The sequence below is a fragment of the Ictidomys tridecemlineatus genome, chromosome 2 (assembly GCF_052094955.1).
Source record: "Ictidomys tridecemlineatus isolate mIctTri1 chromosome 2, mIctTri1.hap1, whole genome shotgun sequence".
Classification (NCBI taxonomy): Eukaryota; Metazoa; Chordata; class Mammalia; order Rodentia; family Sciuridae; genus Ictidomys; species Ictidomys tridecemlineatus.
Window position 1 is genome coordinate 183,016,908 of NC_135478.1, and position 20,274 is coordinate 183,037,181.

Sequence of the window (20,274 nt, forward strand, 5' to 3'; positions counted from 1 at the left end):
TCTCAGGAGCCTAACGTACACAGTCTCAAGGAGGCTTTTCACCTATAAAAGCTCAAAGCAAGGATAATAGATTTTGTGAAATTCAGAAAAGCATAATAAGGAGGATATGCTTCAAAAGAATAGAAAAGACTACAGAAATGCCAAGGGATTTTCTTCTAGTTTGGGAATTGTCTGTAACTGCTAATTTCCAGGTTTAGCAATTCTAATGTTAACAAATTGCAGTTCTAAGGGGACATAACAGCAGGCTTGTATTAGAATGGAAAATTCAGTTTCAAGATGAGGTAGTACTAGTAATGACGAGATGATCTTTGAAACATTGAAACACAAATCTTTTTTGAGGATGGTATAGAAAACTATTCAAAGTCCAAACAATAAAACTAGTAGTTGCTTGCTGTAACTTTCTGTTGACTAATAAGGATGCAGATCTTCAGTCTATCTAGATCCAATTATTGCATAATCCTTAGAAAAATGTGGCCTGCTTCTTTCACCTTTTTAGTTGCAGTTATTTCAGTGGTCTTATTTGGTTGAGATCGTGTCAGGATTCTATTTTAATATGTTTATGTCATGAAAGTGACTTTGGAGTCATAGGAAAATGGTGATTAAAACTTATGATTCATTTTGACCAGTAGTAGAATCTGTAAAATATCAATATGAGAAGAAGGGAAATAAAAGGGGAAGTTCATTCTAAAAAAATAATAGTTGAATTCTAATTGTAGAATATATTTTAAGAAATGCAGTTGTATTTTCCTAATGTTTAAATATTTAAGAGAGTTCCCTTGGGAATATCAAAAATTAGTATTCAGCAATGATTTTCAGTCTGGGTTTATTACCATCTTTACTGTGACTAAAGAATGCTAGGAGTATGTTTGTTTGTAAGTCATAGTACCTAATATGTTGAGTTCGTTTTTCTTGGGTGAATTGTTAGTTTATTGCATCATGTTCGTATTGATTTCTGACCAGTTTTTGGAAAAGCATCCTATAGATGTGGTGATCCTCACGGAAGAACAAAGACAGGTTTTTGTCCTTCTCCTCACCTCACCATTCATTTTTTTTTGAATGTTCATGCAAGGTTCAAGATAGGCTTAACTTTGTGTTTTTTGTGTGTGAAGGTTTGGGAACTTTAAATTTTCTTAATTTTCTCATTGCCTAGGATTTGCATTAAAAGAATATTTATTATATTTTCTTAACATTTTTAGTTGATTTGAATGAGAACATTTTGTTCTTTTTCCCCTTGGCTATCCAGTTTTCTTTTTATCATGGGGAATGGAACTAAATGTCTTAATTTTCACCTAATTTGGACTGTGTCATTAGCTTTGAAAAGGAACCATTAAAGGAAATATATTCCAAGAGATGCTGGTAGATATTTGAAATTATATTGATACTAATACCATCTCCTTTAATGGAGAGTCTGGCTGAGAAGCCATGCCAAAGGACATTCAAGGACAACAGCTTTGGACTTGATCCAAGAGGATAGTTATGCAAATGAAGTTCTGAGAAAAAAATTAAAAACAACAGAATTTTCTTAGAGAGAATTTGAAAAGAATAATCACTCACAACACAGAGCTGCAGTGCCGCTGCAGGAGTTCCTACACTACCATTTGTGTCATCATTACCCTGACATTGGTGAGTGAAGTAAGATAAATGCCAGATTGGAAGACAGCTGATGAATAGAAAGTAATCATTCTTAAAGACAACAAATCCATCTCAGGGAGGAATGATGGTCAGCACATGATCAGAAAGGGTGGTATTACCTTGGTACTTACTCTAACAGGAAAAACCAGGAATTAGACAAATCTGACCAGTTCTCTTTTGTCAGTACCCCCACCCCCTTTTAAAAGACAGTAAGCCCAGTGGATTTGGAACAGAAATTATTAACATGAACGGTTATACAAATAACACATAACGCTTGGAGGAGAGCTGCTAGTGTGTGCAGAATGATGAGAGCTTTATTTGGTATGTGTTGTGCTGATTTATATTATTTTAAAACACAGATATGACAACAGTTGGACAGAGGCTACGTCAAGCATTTTATGTTATGAGAAACAACTAACATTTCATGTATTTTGCCAACATTCTTGCTCGTACGATTCCATCCTGGGCGAGCTTTGGGTTCACGGATGAGAACTGATCTTGGCTCTGCTCTTTTTCCCTTTTTCCAATGATATGCTGCTCCTCACTCCTCTTCCCATATGTCTCAGCAAATGCTTTTAGAGGGTTGATGGGCGATGTGTGTGAGATATCTTGCTGAAAATGAAAGTCTAAAATATATTCTGAGAAAAGCAACAGTATCCACACTTTGGGCATAAGCAAAGGTGACAGATGTTGCTAGGAGGAGGATGATATTTTTCATGGCTGCAGAGCACCTTTCTCTGGGGCCAACATTATGTTCCTTCCCAACACACCATGTGTCAATGACTCCAAAATTCTCCTTCTGTGACAGAATAACAGAAGCACTGATCCTTGAGGCTGCAATCGCTCTGGCTGTAATTGCTCTTGTTATGGTACACTCAGTTCCATCTACAGTGTTTTCCTTCCTGGCGGGGAAGAGCTTTTTTACGGTCATGTAGAGGTTCTGCTCTGTGCTGCTACCAGAGTCTAATGTTTACCTGCCAAGTCCCTAATTTCCCATTCCAGCATGACTGGGCTGAACAAGGAACAAGACTGTGAGATGGCATACTGGCATGTCCTAACAAATAACTCTGGATTGAATCAATGTCTATTTTTGCTTCTTTTCTCTAAGGAAGAAAAGATATTGATGATTAGTTCTGAATTATTTTTTTCTACTCTCATTGATCTTCTTGAATGGATTTTAATTGTTTCTTAATTTTTCTTGCTCATTTTACATATATTATTTAAATATATGTAAAATATTGGTGCTGGGGATTGAATCCATTGGTCCTTTACCACTGAGCCACATTCCCAGACCTTTTTAATTTTTATTGTAAGATAGGGTCTTACTAAGTTATTCAGGGCTTCACTAAGTTGTTGAGGCTTGCTTCCAACTTGTGATCCTCCTACCTCAACCTCCTGAGCTGCTGGCATTACAGGCATGCACCACCATGCCCAACTCCACACATTTTATTTTTAATGAAATCTGATCTACACTGGGTTTTGGGCTCCATTCATCTGGCCTCATTCACCATGATCTCTCTTTGAAATGTACCTTAGAGAGATCTACTTTCCAAGCAAAGCTTGCTGCCTTCAGGATCTGTTTCCACCTTCTGTTCTGCCAGCAAATCAGAAACCAGACCCACTGAAAAAAGGAGAATCATCTGGGTCTTCTGATAAACACAATTAGTTGTGAGTCCGGGGGATTTATATAGAATATTCAGTTCTAGTAAGACTGGTAAGCCTTTAACTCGTTTCTACCTTGCCAGTACAGTTCTTTATTGCAGTTTTTGTAATAGAAGCTAGTACTTTTTCATGATTCTACAATGGTTTGGAATAAGGGATCAGGATTCTTGCCAGAACATGCAATTCTCTCACAGTAGAGTGCTATTGTGTTGATAAACTGCTTTATCTAGCACTACATTTGCCCTCCTGCCCCGGTGTTCAGGTATTAGAACTAGGAACTTGGTTCCAGTTGGCATACATGGGTCCTGCACCTCTTTTAGAGTAAAATCTGAGTGGGAAAGAGAAGAGAAAGGAGGACCTCTGGCAGAACGTGGTCTTGGAACAATCTAGAGTGAGCATGACCCAATGGGAAAAGCCAATGGCACCACAGACATGGCCCCACTTGAGATAAAGGAGGCAGACTTTTATATCCCCATCCCATCAATGATTGACCATAATCATTGAGGTAAGTGAAAGAAGATAGCATCAATCACTCATGGATGTTCCTCCAGAGAATGATGGTTGGGAGGACTGATGGCTGAAGTGCCCCAAAGCTACTAGGTGTGGTCATATCAACCAAACCAGTAACAGGGATGGCAGAGGCTCAGAGCAGGCCACCAAAACAGCCGGTTGTACCATTTATCAAATGTTTCTACTGGTATGTTAGTAATCAGTTGAAATGACAATTCCTGGATGGTAACTAATATTTTAATTAGAATATATTATTCTCTTATCTCTAGACTTGTAAGAAATTTCTTGTACCCCAAAATTGATTTAAGGTTTTGAAGTTTCAGTTGGTTGTTATATTGCTCTGTCCCATCCTGATTTAAAATTCTTTGGGAGCAGTTAGCCATTATCTCTAGGACTTTGCAGAGGGAGATCCATAGTTTTACTCTTTTTTAAAAAATGTGTGTTTGATGATATGCAGCAGAATTGGCAGGAAAAATCCTACAGCAAATACTTTTTACCTTTGTACAGAAAAACAATTTTCAAATCTTTTAGATAAATCTGAATCTCTACATGTTGTGTTTTCACAGTGGCTGTCTGTCAGCAAAGGTCCCTGGGATAAAATGGTAGATAATGTGTAGGATGTCAGCAAATTTGAAAGGGTGTGCTTTGTACCTGAGAGACAATGATAATAATGTGGTCATGTTCCAATGGAAATGCTTGAAGAGGCATTAATTACAATAAACACAGAGAGAAAGTTTACTTAAGTGATCTTTAGAGAAATCTAGGGAGAAACTAAATGTACCTAGTGAATTTTTCTAGGTTGGTAGAAAAGAGACATCTGCTACCAAATAATAGCCTTAGAGTGGAACATAAATAAGTGAAAACATGCTTTGGTAAGAAAAGTGTCAAAACTGGCAAGAAGCCTCTTCAGTTATCAAAAGACAAATAGGGCAACAGATGAGTTAAACCAATTCTCTCTGTAATATAAATCTTGAACATGGGAGGCAAACGCTTTCACTAGTTCTTGTTTTCATAGTTGGTTCCTTTATCAGTCTAGCTTAAAATTATTCTTCATACTCTAGTGCTCTAGTGCTCAATCTGTTCACCTTTGAGACCAAGAGATGGGTATACAGAGTTAGCAGGTAACTTACCAGAACACCAGAAGCATGGAACTTCCATGGGGCCCCAGACTCAGGAAGAGAATCTTCTACAGCAGGCTGTCTCCTTGATGGGACTATGTAATGTGCTAGAGTTCTCCTGTCAGTCTTTGAGTCCTGAGCAAGTTGGTTTGGAAATGAGTCTTTCTCTTCAGCAGCAAGGAGAATCCAAAAGAGGACTGGATGCAGTATCTCTTATGCCTGAAACAGTGGAGAAGTCAGTCAGTTATAAATGGAAAAGTAACAGTGCTCTTGCTTTTATGACAATATTAATCTTACACATAGTTATATTGATAAACATTTTGTCTTACTATATTATTTGAATTTCTAATTTAAATTATTTTAAATAGATAAGTATTAGGACATAGGGATCATCAAACATGGAATAGACTTGCTTCAAAATATTTTGGGTACATTTGAGCTGAGTACATTTGAAAAGATCTTTAAGATCATAATTTTTTTCAGTAAAGACAAAGGAGTCAATAAGGATTGAGAAAATAAAAATTAAATTTTTAGACAGAGTTCATATTTTGTCATATTTAGGTTTTAAACTAAAGTCTAGTTTATAGTCTAAAATCTAATTCTAAATTCTTAATTAGTCAAAATTCTAAATCATAGTCTAAAATCTACTAACACTTGAACACATTTGGGTCAACTCCTTGAGGTCAACCCATCCATTTCCACAAACTCTAGTTTTCTCCTCTCTTAGGAGGCTCTACTTCCCTATGTGGTCCACATTTAACTATAGGACCAACTAAGCTTCCCCGTGTCATGAACAATTGGAGGAAGCAAACTGTACACAATCAAGGCCATTTTGCTGTATTTCTCTTTTGCTGGTATAGGGTTAAATAGCAGCAGGATCATTTCTAATTCCTTCCTATCAGTAATCTCATTTTATAAGAAAGCATCTTCTTCCAGCTTCCTGGTTATCTACTTGTTAGTAGTTATTTTGTAAACATAAGGTGCTGCAATACATTTATATGCACATTAATTAGAAATAAATTCTTCTTAATATCCTGGTAAGTTTTGTGTTAGTATCCCATCTTGCAGATGAAAAAAAGAAAAAGAGTTTAAGAAAGTTTATAAGTGAGGGGAAAAGGTAGAACCGAAATCTTTGTTTTTATCTGAAACCATGTTCTTTTCTGTGCTGGGTACTGATTCTAATGATGGGTTTATTATAGTTTTGATAGCGTATCCTACATTCACTTTTCAACTTCAGAATAGCCCTATGCATCCCTTTAGTTTGGTATGTGGGAAAAGGTTTTTTCCTGTATGACTCCTGGGTTTACATACTTGGCTCTAATGCTTGCTCACTTTAATTGAAAAATTTTAGCTGGTGATTCTACCACCTCTCAGAAGCAGATATTGCAGAAGAGAGTCAACTCTGAGTTTCAAATTCTTGGCAGTGATCCTTCACCCAATTCTCACAGGGAATATTAGATTTGTAAATCATGCAACCATCCAATTTTGAACTCAAATATTAGGCTGATCCTTTCCCTAGCAGCGCTGAAGGAGCAAGCTTGTCTTTTTCCCCTCCCTCCCACCACAGGTCTAGGGGACTACATACCTTACAGCATAGAAGACAGAAGAGGGCTCTGTGCACCCAGAAAAAAGAAGAGAGGGAGGAATTGAGATGGATCCTATATGTCACTTAACTTGCATAGGGGTAGAGTGAGTTAAGGCCCAGAGAGGGTCCAGCAGCTGAGCTTCCTTTTTACATCATGAGAGAGGGAAGTGCTTCTGATATCAGTGCAGATATGAGAACAGCAGTGTAACTATTTAAAATTTCAGTTTCAGATATCTCTTTGAGATTACCACCTCCTACTTTGACCGCTCACTCCTTGAGTGTCCTGATTTATCAACAATCCTTGGATCCCAGCATGACCAAGAATCCAAGATCCTATGACTTTTTCACTATTCCTTATTGCTTTCTTCTCTATGCCTTTTTAAATTCCAAAGGCAAATCATAGCATTATTCCTTCAGATATACTCTCAAAACCTTTGCTTCTTTCTCACTTTATTGTGCTAATCCTCTATACGAAGAAAATGCCACAAAAGTGTTTCCAGGTTATCTTGGCAGGAAAGTAGTAAAACAGACAAGTAATATGTGTATGCAAATACTTATAAGGATAAATATGACCAATACCTCACAAAATTTGAGCAAATTCATACCTGGTGGATGGATCTATATCATTTATACCATCTACATATCATTGGGTCCGTCTATTTCAGAATAATGCAAGAACACTTTAGAGTGGTGCTATGGTTTGAATGATCCCTCCAAAACATATATCGAAATTTATTTGCCATATTAATGCTTTGGGGAGGTGAGACCTTTAAGAGGTATTTAGTTCTGCCCTCATGAATGGACTAATACTATTATCATGGTAGTGGGTTTGTTATTGAGGGAATGAATTTGTATTCTCTCTCTGCCTTTCTACTTGTTCACTATGGAGTGCATTTCAACCATGAAATAATGCAGCAGGATAGCACTCACTAGATCTTGTCACCTTGGTATTAGATATCTTTGATTTCCTAGCCTCCAGAACCAAGGGACAGTAAGTTTCTGTTTATATGGGCTGTGTTATGGCAACACAATATGGACTAGGATTGCAAATTGGTACCAGAGGGGAGTGTGACCATAACAAAGTCCTGAATGGGAAAGTGCCTTTAGTATTGGATAGGGGGTAGAGGCTGGGACGATTTTTCAAGTGAATGCTGGTAAAAGCCTCTATTTCCATGAACAGAGCATTAAGGACAATTCTAATGAGGGCTCAGAAGAGGAGCGATTTACTGGAAGTTCAAGATTTCTTAGACATTATTTACTATGAGGAACAAAGTATTAGAAACTAGAATAAAGGTCATGCTTTCTATAAAGTGGCAAACAACTAGACTAAATTATGTTCATGCCCAAGGATTTTGAGGAAGGCAGAATTTAATAGCAATAAACTAGGATATTTGGTGGAAGAAATATCCAACAAGAAAGCATTCAGGGTGTTGTGTGGCTTCCTCGAGTTGCATATAGTGAAAGAAGAAAAGAGAAAAAAGATTTAAAGATGAAATCAGAGAAATAAAGATTTGGAAAAATTTGAAACCTGAGCATGTAAAGAACAAACAAGTGCTCAGGGGTGCAGGCAAGTGATCTCTTGACAAAGGGCTTAGTGTAGACAGAAAGAAGCAGATGCTATCATCCAGATAATAGAGAACGACTCAGAGATATTTTGGACATCTTCTAGGCATGCACATCACAGACCCAAAGCTCTAGGAAGGCAGAGTGGTTTCAGTGGATGGGCCTGGGGCTCTATCAAAAGGTACCTCAGGACTCTTTTCCCTACATTCCAGGGAAGCACTCCTTGGATATCCCAGTTCTGGGCCCAGGTGTTCCTCAGACCACCATTCTGGAAGAGACAAGGAGTAAACCTAGGTGCTGTCCAGATTTTGCCAACTAAACATGCCAGGACAGCCTCTACCCACATTTTGAATGATACTTCAGAGAACCTCAGGGTCCAGGTCCACAGTTGTCACAGAGTGGAACCATTGTAGAGTCCCCACTAGGGCAATTCCTGGGCCAAGCCATAAGGACAGAGTGACCACCAAGTCTCGAGAGCTGTAGAGCTACCACTGTGCAACTCCAGCCTGGGAGAGCTACAGGCATGAGATTCCAATGTATGAGAGCTTCTGGGTGAACCAAGCCTAGCAAAATCCCTTTCAGGCCCAATCCCCATACCATGTACAGGAGGAAGAACATGGGGTCATTCTTGAGACTGCAGATTGAATATTGCTCACCTTGTTTGAGTTTGAATTTACAAATTCAAAGTCTTCTTGCCTGTTCTTCCTTTTGAATTTTTAATATCTATCCTGTTCTTATCCCATGATTAGAGTTTGGAGGTATTAGGTGATTCCAATTTCAAAGGCTCACAGGTGGAGGAGACATTGCCTCAGGATAATCATTCTTTGAGCCTTTCCTCTATCTGACTTAGATGAAACTTTATACATTGAAATTTTGAGTCAATGCTAAAACAAATTAATATACTTGGTGCTATTGGAATGAAATAAATAAACATTTTATATGTGAGAAGGATATGAATTTTGGTGGGCCCAGAGGTGAAATGTTATGGTTTGAATGTTGTCCTCTCTCTAATTGTTATTGTGATGGTACTGGTACTGAGAACTTCAAGGGGTTTTTAGGTCATGAAGTCTCTTTCTTTAGGAAGAGACTGATACTATTATCAGGAGAGTAGGTTTTTTTGTTTTGTTTTGTTTTTGGCAACAGAAATTGAACCCAGGGACACTTAACCACTGAGTCATATCCCTTTTTATTTTTATTTTGAGACAGGGTATCACTAAGCTGCTTAGGGTCTTGCTGAGTTACTGAGGCTGGCTTTGATCTTGAGATCCTCCTGCCTCAGCCTCCTGAGCAGCTGGGTTACAAGTGGTTTTTGTCTTGATAAGTAAGACCAACCCCTCTTGTTCTTCCCGCCTCACCCCTGCTGCCTTTCTGTAGTGCCTTCTATCATGTTATAGCAAGAAGGCTCTTGCCCAATGCTGGCACCTTGATATTGAACTTCCCAGTTTCTAGCCAATAAATTTAGCTAGTAAGTTCATCAATAAATTTCTGTTCATTACAAATTCCCCAGGTTCAGGTATTTTGTTATAGCAATATAAAATGGAGTAAGATAAATAGTACAGGAAATGGTTTTGCTTTAGCTCCTGTCTTCCCTTGGTCTCTTTCTGGTTATTCTTACTTACTTGGCCTTTCTCCTTATTGACCAGCCACTCTGATCCAAATTCACTTCCAAGTATGGCCTCACTTGCTAGGTCTATCTTTTTGCCTTGAATGGTTCTTTTGAACTGATCGTGTCTGTTCATGTTTTTGGACTTAGTTTGGAAATTATCTGGTATGCAAAGGTTTCCTGGACCTGCCCCTCCTCTCATCTACTTCTTGGGTTGTGCACGCTTTCACAGGGCTCCCACAGCTTCCATTTTACCTCCATTAGACTTGTTCTCACACGTAAAGTAATTATCTAAACTGTTTTCACAACATTTTTAAGTGCAAGAGCTGCATTTTACTTATTTCTAAATTTCTTTTCAGTATTTGGTATGCCTAGTGTGTCAGCTTTTCATTGCTGTAAACAAAATACCTAACACAAACAATTCATAGAAGGAAAGTTTATTTTAGCTCAATTCCGGAGCTTTCTGTCCATTGTTGACTGGCTGCTTTTCTCTGGGTCTGAGATGAGGCAAAACTTCATAGCAGCAGAGTGTTGTGGTAAAAAGATTCTCAACTCATAGCAATCAGTGAGGGGGGGGGAGAGAGAGAGAGAGAGAGAGAGAGAGAGAGAGAGAGAGAGAGAGAGAGAGAGAGAAAGAGAGAGAGAGAGAGAATGCATATGAATATGAATGACTGCTGGAAAGAAGATAAACCCCAGGGCATACCATCATGACCTACTTCCTCCAAGTAGGTCCCATCTCCCAATAGTCCATTCAGCTCTAAATGTATTAATCCACCAAGTGGATTAATCCCAATAATGAAGTCAGAACACTTACCATTTAATCATCGCCTAAAGTCCTATTCCTCCGTACATGAGATTTTGGGGACATTCCATATCAAAACCTAGTAAAAGGCTGGGGGATTAGACTGTGCATGCCTTTGGAATAAACAAATCACTTGATAAATGAAAACATAGATTCTTTTACTAAAAGAAATGCATCCGTTTGGGCTGAAGACAGTGGAATCCAAAAGTGCATCCTAATCTCCATATTTTTTATTGGATGTTTTACTTCTTATCATCTGCCCTGAATTGAAAAAGAAAAAAAATCAACATTTTCAATTGTTCAGGGCTTTTAAAATAAAGATCCAGCATAAGTGCTTACTATTTGTTTAAAAATATTCATTTTTATTGGCACATATCATTGCAAATAAAAGGGATTCACTGTGGTATTTCCATACGTGTATTCAACACATGTTCTTCATTAATCACATCTAATCATATCCCTTCTTCTACCTTTGCCCACTCCCACCCTCACTTGACATCCTTCCCAGTTCTTGGTAATCCCTTTTCTACACTAAGGTAAACATTTTTTTTCCACATATGAGAGAAAACACACAATACTTGTTTTTCTGTGTTTGAATTATTTTGCTTAACATTATGTTCTCTAAATCCACCCATTTTCCTACAAATGACAGAATTTCAGTCTTCTTTAAGGTTGAATAATACTCCATTGTGCATATATGCCATTTTTTATTTATCCATTCGTCTGTTGGTGGATACCTAGGTTGGTGTCATATCTTAGCCATTGTGAATTCTGCCTCAATAAACGTTGGTATGCAGATATCACTTTCGTATGCTGACTTCATATCCTTTGGCTAGATACCCAGAAGTAGGATTGATAGACTATATGTTAGTTCAATTTTTAGTTTTTTGAGGAACCTCCCCAAGTTGTTTTCCATAGTGGCTGAACTTGTTTACATCTCGCCAATAGTTTCTAACAGTATCATTTTCTCTACATTCTCAGCCTTATTTGTTGTTATTATTATTATTTGATAAGAGCCTTTCAAATCGGGGTAAGATTGTGTCTCTTTGTAGTTTTGATTTGCATTTCTATGATGGCTAATAATTTTGAATATTTTTTCATGTATTTATTGTCCATTTGTCCTTCTTCTAAGAAGTGTTAATTCGGATCATTTGCCCATATTTTATATGGAATGTTTTATTAAGATTTTTGAGTTCTTTGTATATTCTGGATGTTAACCCTCTGTACAGAGTATATCTGTCAAAATATTTCTCCCATTGTGTAGGTTGTCCCTTCCTTCTGTCAATTGTTTATTTTTAGATTGAGGTAATTGTTCTTGATTTTTGCTTTTGTTTCTTTGCATTTGGAGTCCTATACAGAAATTTCATTGGTTGTAGCAATCTTGAAAATCATCTTCCATATTTTCCTCTAGTAGTTTCAGGTCTTACATTAAGACCTTTGATCCAGTTTGAGTTGATTTTTATACAGGGTGAGAGATGGGGTCAGACGTCAATCTTCTGCATGTGGATATCCAGTTTTCCCAGCACTACTTCCCATTATAAGCCTAAATTATGGATGAAACTATCCCATTATAAGCCTAAATTATGGATGAAAGTGGGCATTCTAGAATGACGCTTTTGAGGAGGTTTAGCCAAGTCAAAGATTATAATCATAGCATTTACCAAACTGCCTAAGAAGTATAAAGGTAAGTATTCACTCAAGTTTGACTTTCAGGCACAGAAGTATAATCAAAAGAACATGAAGTAATTTTGGACCCTTCATGGTTTTGTGGGGAAATTATTGACAGATATTGTAATTTCTTAATTCAAAGATATTTTCCATCAGACCACTATGGGATTTCCACTTGAAATTTACCTGTTTATCTAAAATTTAGATAACCATGGCAATGGACTATAATAAAAGTCTTCACTAATTTCTTAAAATTCTGGTTCAGTTGCCATTTTTACTAATTATGTCTTTTTTTTAAAAAAACTACTCTTTCTGCTAAGAGCAATGTTTTGGTTACCAGAAAATTTGACATCTTAGTTCAAGATTTTTATGAAGATTTTAACTAGATGTGGATAATTTGGTTTCAATGCTAAATCTTATCATCTTGTTTCTATCCTAACATCATTTTGAAAAATTGAATTAAGATTATAAATACATATAGTCTTAATAAATCTAATGACACATTGCTAATTTCCAACAACACTCAATACAAAATAAATTTACCAATAAGTTAAAAATGAAGAGGAGCATTTTTACCCAAACTTATTTTGATTTTAGTAGTGTTTGGTTAGCAGAAACATCTTAAAAGCTTGTTTATTTATAACTACCAACTTTTCTTTAAAACACAGTTAAGGTAAAGATAAATGTCAAATGCAATTACTTATTTACTTTGTAGAAATAAGATGAAATTTTAAAAGAAAACCTTTAAAAAATGTAATCATTTTTGAAAAAGTTTTACTTTGTTAAAACATCTGACATCATGAAAGTTTGCTACTTAGTCCTTTAATGAATGCTATTCATTTGACAAATATTTATTGTTAAGTGTAATTCAGACATAGCTGCCTACTTTTAGAAATTAATAGGGAAAATGAAACAAGTCCTGGAAGATAACAATTGTGACACAGTATAATTGAAGCTATAGGAAAGCAGGTTCAAAAAGATATTGGAAAAATAAGAAACCCAGAATAGCTAAAGCAAATTATTAGCAAGAAAAGCAGGAGGCATCACAATGCCAGACCTTAAATGATACTACAGAACTATTATAATAAAAAACGGCATGGTGTTGGCACCAAAATAGACATGTAGACCAATGGTACAGAATAGATGATACAGAGACAAACCCACATAAATATGTTTATCTCATACTAGATAAAGGTGCTAAAAACATTCACTGGAGAAAAGATAGCCTATTCAACACATTGTGCTGGCAAAACTTGAAGTCCATATGCAGCAAAATGAAATTAAACCTCTATCTCTCACCCTGTACAAAAATCAACTTAAAGTGGATCACTAGAACCAGACCCTGCACCTAATAGAAGAAAAAATAGGCCCAAATCTTTACCATGTTAGCCTAGGTTTTGACTTCCTTAAAGAGACTCCTAAAGCGCAAGAAGTAAGATCAAGAATTGATAAATAGGATAGATTCAAATCAAAAAGCTTCTTCTCAGCAAATGAAACAATTAGTAAAGTGAGGAGAGAGCCTACAGATTTGGAGAAAATCTTTACCACATGAACCTCCAATAAAGCATTAATCTCTAGGATATATAAAGAACTAAAAAAACTGAACACTCCAAAAATAAATTATCCAATCAATAAATGGACTAAGAAACTGAATAGACACTTCACAGAAGAAGAAATACAATTTATCAACAAATATATGAAAAAGTGTTCAGCATCTCTAGCAATTACAGAAATACAAATCAAAACTACTCTAAGATTTTATTTCACTTCAGTCAGAATGTCAATCATCAAGAATACAGGCAACAATAAATGTTGGTGAGGATATAAGGAAAAAGGTACACACATATATTGCTGGTGGGATTGCAAATTGGTGCAACCACTATGGAAAGCGGTATGGAGATTCCTCAGCAAATTGGGAATGGAACCACCATTTGAACCAGCTATCCCATTTCCTTGGTTTATACCCAAAGGACTTAAAAGTTAGCATTCTATAGTGATGCAGCCACATCAATGTTTATAGCAGTTCAATTTGCAATAGCTAGACTATGGAACCCACCTAGGTGTTCCTCAACAGATGAATAGATAAAGAAAACATGGTGTATATATTTAATGGAATATTACTCAGCTTTAAAGAAGAGTAAAATTATGGCATTTGCCAGTAAATGGTTGGAGTTGGAGAATATCATGCTAAACGGAATAAGCCAATACCACAAAACCAAAGGCTGAATGTTTTCTCTAATATGTGAATGCTAATTCATCATAAGGCAGGGACACTAAGGAAGAACAGCATTATCTTAGATTAGCTAGAGGGAAGTGGTGGGAGGAAAGGGGAAGGTATATGGGGATAGCAAAGATAGTAGAATGAAACAGACATTATTACTGTATGTATATATGTGACTGCATGACCAATATGATTTAGCACCAGGTACACTCAGAAAAATGAAAAATTATATCCCATCTATGTATGATATATCAAAGTGCATAAATAAATTCTACTGTCATGTATCAGAAGTTTACAGTTGATTCCTTGTAGTGTATGAGAAGATACAGGAAAGCTACATCACTTAAGATAATAAAACAATTTCAGATAGAGATACAGGAGAGCAAGAAAATATATTACAGACCAAGAAAATACGAATGAAAACTTCTAGGTGTGGCAGCATCTAGTTTTGGGGATAACAGTTGGATATGTGATTAAAATAGTGGTGAAGAGACATGAGGTTGTAGGGAAATGATAAGTTGGAACCAAGTTGTGAAGAGTCTTGGAGCTCTTACATAGGAGTTTAGATCTCATGCCACAGTTAATCGGAAATTAGGGATGGTTTTATGGAGCAGAGTGACATGAATAGTTCTGATCTTTTGAAAAGTTATTATTCCTATTACCTGGAGAATTAGAAAGTAAGAGTTTAGAAATATTGTAAGATTCTATTCCAATAAGCCTAGATAGAGATGTTAAGCACTTCAACTGGCATAGATATGAAAGAATGATGAATGTAATAAACTCCCAGGAAGAAGAATGCATGAGATTTGATGATCAACTGTTTATCTAAACATTTTGGGTAGAGGAAAAAGAAACCTGATGCTTTAGATTTGGGAGACCTGGTAGGTAAAAATAGCATTGATCAAGAAGGAGAGCATACTGGAGGAAGGAAGTGGGCTTGAAGAGCCACGGTAGACTGGGTGTGGACTTGTTTAACATGTGCTGCCTGTGACGCATGCGAGGGAGAGGTACAGAAAGAAGCTAGGAGTCAGCAAGTGGAGCCCAGGAGATGGGTGGGTGCAGCTTGAGTTATAGGTTTTAGAATCATCAACAATAAACAAAGACAGAAGGAAACACAGGCTACAGCTAAGAAAAGAGGTGGGTAAATGCAGATCCTAAGAAATATAATAGTAGCTGGAAGGCAGGACAGAATTCAAACTAAAGAAGAAATTTGAAATCTAACCCCTATCTTGATCCTTTCATGCATAGAGCAATAAGGTCAAATGTTTCTGTCTTTCTAATGACAGCTTTGAATTTCCATTACCATTAAGGAGAAAATTAATTTTCCACATGATGCTGGATATTTGAAAAGATTATTTTTGACCTAAATTGTTTCCACATCTACACTGAAGAGCTTGCAGTTAAAGAGCCCATAACGGCCTAGACTTAAGTCAGACCTTGGATTTCAAACCCCAGTTTTTCTACTTATCTAACCAGTTTCCATGGAAAGTTACTGAAGTATTTTGCATCTTATTTTTTTTTCCAACTTCAAAATGGATATGTCAAAATGATGTGTAAAACACTTGACATTGTACCTGGTACCTTGAAAGCATTCAGTGTCAGTCATGATGCATTATTCTTATTACAGAGAAACATTTACAGTTTTTAGAATAAGCCTTTGATTCCTTCCGCTTTTTAAAATAGAATTTCCATAAGCTAAGTTTTACATCTAGTCACCGTCATTTTGAAAAGGGTGACCAATGTAGTGTGAGAAGTCTTCTTTTCATTTTGTTTAATGACATTTAAAAATTATTCTTTGAAAAAAATTTAAATCAATGGTTTTTCTAAAAGTTTTCTCTCAATGTTCAAAGGATATTGCATAAAAAGGAGGCATATGGAATAAATTGTAATGTATCCTGAGGTGATAAACACTTCGATGTAGTGCTTTTTTTTTTTTTAAACTGGCATTTTTATAAAAGTGGTTTTGGCTAATTATAATGTTTATATAAATGACTTCTTTTATGAAAGTCATGGCATAGCATTAACCATCACATTAAATCCTCAACTTTAGAAGAAACTAAATGAGAACATTCTCAGTTTATTTGCAGCTCATTATGGAAGCATTAGACTTCATTTCACAAAGGATGTAAGACCAAGCACAATTGGAACATGTCTCTATAACCAGATAATGCAGGATTCCAACACAGTTTTACTTCATTCACATGATAGTTGTTTTTTTCCCCCTGTTTTGTAGGTTACAAAGACCATACTTCTTAATGACCAGAAATATCCTTCTGAACCTATGTTGTGTTTTCTTCCTTAAATGATATTTCAGCTCACACAGTAAAATCATAAAATGTCATAAGGCAGCTTGCAACATTTTAATCAATTATTTCTCTTCAGTGCACTAATATTTAGTGGCTTTTTAAAAAATAATTTTATAATTGAATTCTGAAAGTTCTATTTGGCTAACCAGTGAAATATTACTTAACTAGCTTGTCGTTGAGGGGGAATGACAAGTTTTAGAATTTCATTCTGAGATACTTTTTCTTCACAATTTTTAATCCAAATTCATATTCTGGGATATTTATTAGAACACAATACTGACTATAAAAATAATATATTGAATCTTCCTAAAGAATACATTATTTCAAATATGCATGAATTCACTTCAGTTTTTATGTGTTTTATACTACAAAAGCTCGGGCATAATCTTAAGGCTTGCCAAAGGAAAGCCAATCTTATTTTTGGGTAAATGAACACAATTGAAGGCAAAAACATTAATTCTTAAAGTTGAAAAACAGACTGTGACTTAATATAAGAAAATCTTACACAGTTGAGGCCTTCACATGGAGCTAATGGATCACATACTCAGAGGAATCAAGAAAACTGATTTAAACCCGAAAGCTTTGATGCAAGCTCACTGACACACTAATTGGTAGTTAAAGGAGGCCCTCAGAAGTCACCTTGCTTCCTTTGGTTGGTTTGTGGTTAAACTAAAGCAGTGGGTGCCTTCCTTAGGTTCACTGGAGGACTAGCAGACTCCTCAAGACTCTTGGCTCTTGGACCAACAAGCACCAGTGTCTTGGCAGGGAGGACACTCCTGCCATGGTGTCTGTCCATTGGTCCACTAATTGCCCAGGTGCTTGTCAACTGGTGAGCAGACATGAGGTCATGTCTCTGACCCAGTGCTCCCCTCCTCATTCATGTTATCGATTCCTCCAGGACACTGCCATGGCTTAATGCAGAGATCTGAATGCCTCTCACCACTTGTTAGAAATAAGAGGCAAAATCTCTATCAGTCTCAGTTGAGACATCAGTTCTCATCTGTGAAGGGCATATCACTTCATAATTGGAGCTTGAGTGTTTAATGTAAGTGCTAAGAGAATAAAATAGATGAGGATTTCAAGAAATGGGGTAGGAAAAAAACACATGTACATACTTAGAGAAGACAGAGATCTGGAAGGGAAAGTTTAAATGTTCTTTAACTTTCTATATCCTAAACTTGTATTACTAACAATGTATATGTGTGTGTGTCTGTATATATATATACACACACACACATGTGGTTTGCTGAGCTTCTTTTATTATATGTCAGTTACTTTCATTCTTTTATGACTCATTCACAAACATTAAGGAGGTAGCATTATTATCCAGTTTGATAGATAAGAAGCTAAGGCTTAGGAGCCAAGGTGAAGGGCTAGTAAGTAATGAAGCCAAATTGGTTCCTCATCCGTTGTTGGCCCTGAGGGATTGTAGAGATGCTGCAAACATAGATTCAATGATAGGGAGGGTGCCCATGGGGCTGTGCAAATGGTACCCCTTCCATTCTTCTCCATTGCTCTGGGCAAAGGGAAGGATACACTTGATCTTATGGCTCATTTTGGCCTGTAGTGAAAGACCTTGGACTGCGAGTCATCTCTTTTTCATGCTTGAAGGACCTTGAAGGAAAAGCAGCACTGGGAAAGGGAAATGATTTCATACCTCTGCTGCTGCAGTTTAGTAGAGACAGTTTATCGCAAGTCTGGTTTTTATGGGGTAATGCCAGATTGATTCATGTTCTTTCCTACAAAGAAAAGGATGAAAGAAAACATTATTTAAAGAGGAAATATTCTTAAAGTCAGTGGGAAATTAATGGGATTTTTAAAAAGGTTAAAATTTTTCTCCTTTGACATTTTCTGCTATGTTGACATTTTCTGTGGTGTTTGGTTGGGGGTGAGACCTTTTCTGTTTTGCTTTGTTTTTGTTTGTCTTAAACAAATCAAGCCCTTTGTTTTAAAATACTTGTATTTCTTTTCTTTCCATTTTATAGGAAGCATGTCTTCCTAAGAAAACACTAAATCATTTTTATTTGGTTCAAGGTTAAAATATGGTCATTGGAATGATGTCTGCAATTCTTATTGTTTAAAAAAGGTTTGAAATAATATGCATCCCAGAAGAGATATAAAAGTTTCCCTATTTTAAAAGATTTTAAGTATTTAGTTCCTGAGAAAAAGTAGGATTTTTTTATGAACACTGGGACTATGTTTATGTTTGTGCAATTCATGCAGTTTCCTTGAATCTTATTTTCAGAGGCACGATGGATAATTCAGGTCAAAACTCTCCTTTGGTAAAAGAAATAGCAAATGATATTTAATGCAGGAGCACAGATGAAAACTTCCTGGGTCACACTCCAAGGTTGGCATTCTGCATTCTAATGGCTCCTGCACTAGTAGTCACAAGGACCCAGTTATGTGTATGGTTGCCTGACTGCATAATTTCATGGTTTAAGAGTCAAAGAATTATAGAATTTCAATAACTGAAGGGACTATTAGCTGGTTTTGGTCTTTCTGTAAAATAAAGAAAACCTTTTTAATTATATTTTTGTTGGCTTTAAAAAATTTAAAAACATTTATTTTTTAGTTGTAGGTGAACATTTAATTTTCATGTGGTGCTGAGGATGGAACTAAGTGCCTCATGCATGCCAGGAGAGTGCTCTACCTCTGAGCCACAACCCCAGCCTGTTGTTGGCTCTTTCTAAGAAAACAGCATTCTGCATTTATAAAACAAGAAATAGCTTGTGTGATAGTTCCTTGTAGATATGCTGCATTGGCACCTATTTGAGTTTCCTTGGGCTATCAAAATAAAACAATACAAACAGGATGGATTCAAAACACAGAAATTTATTCCCCCATAGTTCAGGAGGCCAGAGTGCTTGCTGTGTTGATTTTCATTGAAATCTGATTGAATATTTATTCTTTACTTCTCTACTTGATTCTGCTGGTTTCTATAATTCTTGGTGTTTCTTGGCTCATTTCAACCTCTGCCTCCATATTTAGATGCATTTCTCTCTACTTCAGGTACTTGGTACAAACTTCCCTCTTATACGAACACTAATGATTGGATTTGGGCTCACCTCAATCCAAAATGACTCCACTTTAAGATAATCACATCTGAAAAGACTCCATTTCCAAATAAGGACATATTTATAGGCACTGGGGTTAGGACATCAACATATGTTTTTGGGTGACACAACTCAAGTCTACTCTAGCACCTAATATGGCACATTAGATGTGACATCCTGTGCTAGGATTGAGTCTGTGGTTGAATGGACGGTCAATAAACTGCCATTTATGCATTAGTTTCATTATTGAAAATCTTAAAGGACTTAAAATATTTTATTTCTCTGGAATAGTGACTTGAAATGGTTCAGCAGTAGATTGGCACATGAAAATTCATGCCTCATAGGGTGACTTCATATTATTGACACTTGTTATAATAAGACTAAAAGCTGGTGATTTTCGTGGTCTAAGTAGTTTGTAGGATTAAGAAAATGAGAATGTACATGTGGCCAAAAGAAGGATTCTGAACTCAGCAATTCCCATTCCCCAAGTTTTCTGGAGGAAATTGAGGCTGGAGCTGGAGGTAAGCAGAGGAAATAGTTTACAGAGG

The 20,274-nt window shown here is 36.4% G+C and overlaps 1 long non-coding RNA gene across 2 annotated transcripts; it reads right to left on the reverse strand.

The window, feature by feature from the left end:
• Nucleotides 1–1,947: 1,947 nt before the first annotated feature.
• Nucleotides 1,948–18,411, reverse strand: LOC144370291 (uncharacterized). Of its 2 annotated transcripts, none has more exons than XR_013430232.1 (4): nucleotides 18,328–18,411; nucleotides 10,488–10,736; nucleotides 4,935–5,141; nucleotides 1,948–2,244 (listed from the first exon to the last, which is right to left on the reverse strand). It is a non-coding gene; the product is annotated as an uncharacterized LOC144370291 (long non-coding RNA). The 2 variants fall into 2 exon arrangements; XR_013430231.1 differs by having other exon boundaries at nucleotides 1,948–2,735.
• Nucleotides 18,412–20,274: the final 1,863 nt, after the last annotated feature.